At 35.0% G+C, this 4,403-nt stretch overlaps 1 non-coding gene across 1 annotated transcript; it reads right to left on the bottom strand.

The window, feature by feature from the left end:
* Positions 1 to 524: 524 nt before the first annotated feature.
* Positions 525 to 598, bottom strand: TRNAN-AUU (transfer RNA asparagine (anticodon AUU)). The gene has a single exon. It is a non-coding gene; the product is annotated as a tRNA-Asn (tRNA).
* Between the last annotated feature and the right edge of the window lie 3,805 nt (positions 599 to 4,403).

Raw genomic sequence — 4,403 nt, 5'->3', positions numbered from 1 at the left:
AATAAAGATTTTCTTAATTCCTTACCTGTGTGATAATTAGATATCACCTTGTTTTCACATTAAACAGACTTCCACATGAGAAAGCAGCAAGGATGCAGTGGCGTTAATGTTTCCTGGTGTCAACCTGTATTATTTCAGTAGACATTGAAATGAGGATGCATCTTGCTGCCTTTCCAATGAAGCAAGTTTAATTTAGTAATAGGTGAAAAACCATCCCTACAACGGTGTTAATCAGAGACTTGGCTTTGTGGACACTTTTCAGAGAACAAATTTGTTAGCATAAAAATAAAGCCAGAAAATGAAGAGCTGTTTAATCACTCAATTGGATTTTTTTTGCTAGCATATTTTTTTTCTCTGCAACCCACTGCTAAATTGTGCTTCCTAGCTGTTTTTTATAAAATCACTGAATCAAATCTAACTCTGATTACATCAGAGAAGGCCATGTACCCTACACCATAAGAGGGGGTTTGAAATTTTGACTTGTCTACTTAAATATCACCAAAATCTGATCACAAGTTTAATTAGGTCCCTGGGTGGGATTGAACCACCAACCTTTCGGTTAATAGCCGAACACACTAACCGATTGCGCCACAGAGACACTTTGCAAAAAGTGCCTACTGACAAAGGCTAATAAGCTTACATCTAGAACGTTTCCTAGAAAAACATTAAAAAATCAATAATCTGGAGAGTTTTTGTAAGATGTTTCTTCCATCAACTAACGAATAAACACATTGGTACTTTCCCATGATGAGTGAGTGCTTCAGGATCTCTTGCACTTACATGTGCAGCAGAGTACTGCAATGGAAGCATGCTGGACCCATAACCCAGAGGTAGGCAGATTGAAACTATCCTTTGCTATATGCATTTTTTTTGTTAATTTAAGTAATCAAAACTGGGATTGATATTTTTGCTCTTTTATTTTTACTTAAAGTACAATAACTTTTACCATTTTAATTTGTTTTAATAGTATATTGACAGTATAGTTTTCTTTCAAAAATCCACTTAATTTTCTTTACCCTGTTATTAAAATGGTAATTGACAAAAAAAACTACATTGTCACCAGAAGAGCAATACAAAATGTACAAGTGATATATTAAAATCATCTTTCCAGCTTGAATTTCAATGATGCATTGGGGCAACAATTTTGTGAGAAACATCTTCACCCTTAAATAAAGATTTTCGTAATTCCTTACCTGTGTGCTAATTAGATATCACCTTGTTTTCACATTAAACAGACTTCCACATGAGAAAGCAGCAAGGATGCAGTGGCGTTAATGTTTCCTGGTGTCAACCTGTATTATTTCAGTAGACATTGAAATGAGGATGCATCTTGCTGCCTTTCCAATGAAGCAAGTTTAATTTAGTAATAGGTGAAAAACCATCCCTACAAAGGTGTTAATCAGAGACTTGGCTTTGTGGACACTTTTCAGAGAACAAATTTGTTAGCATAAAAATAAAGCAAGAAAATTAAGAGCTGTTAAATCAAGCAATTTGATTTTTTTGCAATCATATTTCTTTTTCTCTGCAACCCACTGCTAAATTGTGCTTCCTAGATGTTTTTATAAAATCACTGAATCAAATCTAACTCTGATTACATCAGAGAAGGCCAGGTACCCTACACAATAAGAGGGGGTGTGAAATTTTGACTTGTCTACTTAAATATCACCAAAATCTGATAACAAGGTCAATTACGTCCCTGGGTGGGATTGAACCACCAACCTTTTGGTTAATAGCCATACACACTAACTGATTGCGCCACAGAGACACTTTGCAAAACTACATACTGACAAAGGCTAATAAGCATTCATCTAAAACGTTTCCTAGAAAAACTTAATAAAGTCAATAATCTGGAGAGTTTTTGTAAGATGTTTCTTCTATCAACCAACGAAGAAACACATTGGTACTTTCCCATGATGAGTGAGTGCTTCAGGATCTCTTGCACTTACATGTGCAGCAGAGTACAGCAATGGAAGCATGCTAGGCCCATAACCCAGAGGTAGGCAGATTGAAACTATCCTCTGCTATATGCATTTTTTTGTTTGTTAATTAAAGTATTCCAAAACTGGGATTGATATTTTGGCTCTTTTATTTTTACTTAAAGTACAATAACTTTTACCATTTTAATTTGTTTTAATAGTATATTGACAGTATTGTTTTCTTTCAAAAATCCACTTCATTTTCTTTACCCTATTATTAAAATGGTAATTGACAAAAACAAACTACATTGTCACCAGAAGAGCAATACAAAATGTACAAGTGATATATTAAAATCATCTTTCCAGCTTGAATTTCAATGATGCATTGGGGCAACGATTTTGTGAGAAACATCTTCACCCTTAAATAAAGATTTTCTTAATTCCTTACCTGTGTGCTAATTAGATATCACCTTGTTTTCACATTAAACAGACTTCCACATGAGAAAGCAGCAAGTATGCAGTGGCGTTAATGTTTCCTGGTGTCAACCTGTATTATTTCAGTAGACATTGAAATGAGGATGCATCTTGCTGCCTTTCCAATGAAGCAAGTTTAATTTAGTAATAGGTGAAAAACCATCCTTACAAAGGTGTTAATCAGAGACTTGGCTTTGTGGACACTTTTCAGAGAACAAATTTGTTAGCATAAAAATAAAGCCAGAAAATAAAGAGCTGTTTAATCACTCAATTGGATTTTTCTGCCAGCATATTTTTTTTCTCTGCAACCCACTGCTAAATTGTGCTTCCTAGCTTTTTTTTATAAAATCACTGAATCAAATCTAACTCTGATTACATCAGAGAAGGCCAGGTACCCTACACAATAACAGGGAGTATGAAATTTGACTTGTCTACTTAAAGATCACCAAAATCTGATCACAAGGTCAATTACGTCCCTGGGTGGGATTGAACCACTAACCTTTTGGTTAATAGCCGTACACACTAACTGATTGCGCCACAGAGACACTTTGCAAAAGTACATACTGACAAATGCTAATAAGCATTCATCTAAAACGTTTCCTAGAAAAACTTAAAAAAGTCAATAATCTGGAGAGTTTTTGTAAGATGTTTCTTCTATCAACCAACGAAGAAACACATTGGTACTTTCCCATGATGAGTGAGTGCTTCAGGATCTCTTGCACTTACATGTGCAGCAGAGTACAGCAATGGAAGCATGCTGGGCCCATAACCCAGAGGTAGGCAGATTGAAACTATCCTCTGCTATATGCATTTTTTTTTGTTAATTAAAGTAATCCAAAACTGGGATTGATATTTTGGCTCTTTTATTTTTACTTAAAGTACAATAACTCTTACCATTTTAATTTGTTTTAATAGTATATTGACAGTATTGTTTTCTTTCAAAAATCCACTTCATTTTCTTTACCCTATTATTAAAATGGTAATTGACAAAAACAAACTACATTGTCACCAGAAGAGCAATACAAAATGTACAAGTGATATATTAAAATCATCTTTCCAGCTTGAATTTCAATGATGCATTGGGGCAACGATTTTGTGAGAAACATCTTCACCCTTAAATAAAGATTTTCTTAATTCCTTACCTGTGTGCTAATTAGATATCACCTTGTTTTCACATTAAACAGACTTCCACATGAGAAAGCAGCAAGGATGCAGTGGCGTTAATGTTTCCTGGTGTCAACTTGTATTATTTCAGTAGACATTGAAATGAGGATGCATCTTGCTGCCTTTCCAATGAAGCAAGTTTAATTTAGTAATAGGTGAAAAACCATCCCTACAAAGGTGTTAATCAGAGACTTTGCTTTGTGGACACTTTTCAGAGAACAAATTTGTTAGCATAAAAATAAAGCCAGAAAATGAAGAGCTGTTTAATCACTCAATTGGATTTTTCTGCCAGCATATTTCTTTTTCTCTACAACCCACTGCTAAATTGTGCTTCCAAGCTGTTTTTATAAATCACTGAATCAAATCTAACTCTGATTACATCAGAGAAGGCCAGGTACCCTACACCATAACAGGGGGTTTGAAATTTTGACTTGTCTACTTAAAGATCACCAAAATCTGATAACAAGGTCAATTACGTACCTGGGTGGGATTGAACCACCAACCTTTTGGTTAATAGCCGTACACACTAACTGATTGCGCCACAGAGACACATTGCAAAAGTATATACTGACAAGGGCTAATAAGCATTCATCTAAAACGTTTCCTAGAAAAACTTTAAAAAGTTAATAATCTGGAGAGTTTTTGTAAGATGTTTCTTCCATCAACCAACGAAGAAACACATTGGTACTTTCCCATGATGAGTGAGTGCTTCAGGATCTCTTGCACTTACATGTGCAGCAGAGTACAGCAATGGAAGCATGCTGGGCCCATAACCCAGAGGTAGGCAGATTGAAACTATCCTCTGCTATATGCTTTTTTTTTGTTAATTAAAGTAATCCAAAACTGGGA

This window comes from Pseudophryne corroboree, unplaced genomic scaffold (genome assembly GCF_028390025.1).
Source record: "Pseudophryne corroboree isolate aPseCor3 unplaced genomic scaffold, aPseCor3.hap2 scaffold_1393, whole genome shotgun sequence".
In the NCBI taxonomy this organism is placed as follows: domain Eukaryota; kingdom Metazoa; phylum Chordata; class Amphibia; order Anura; family Myobatrachidae; genus Pseudophryne; species Pseudophryne corroboree.
The sequence above is the reverse complement of the archived record's forward strand: the minus strand, read 5'-3'. Positions and strand labels throughout refer to the sequence as shown.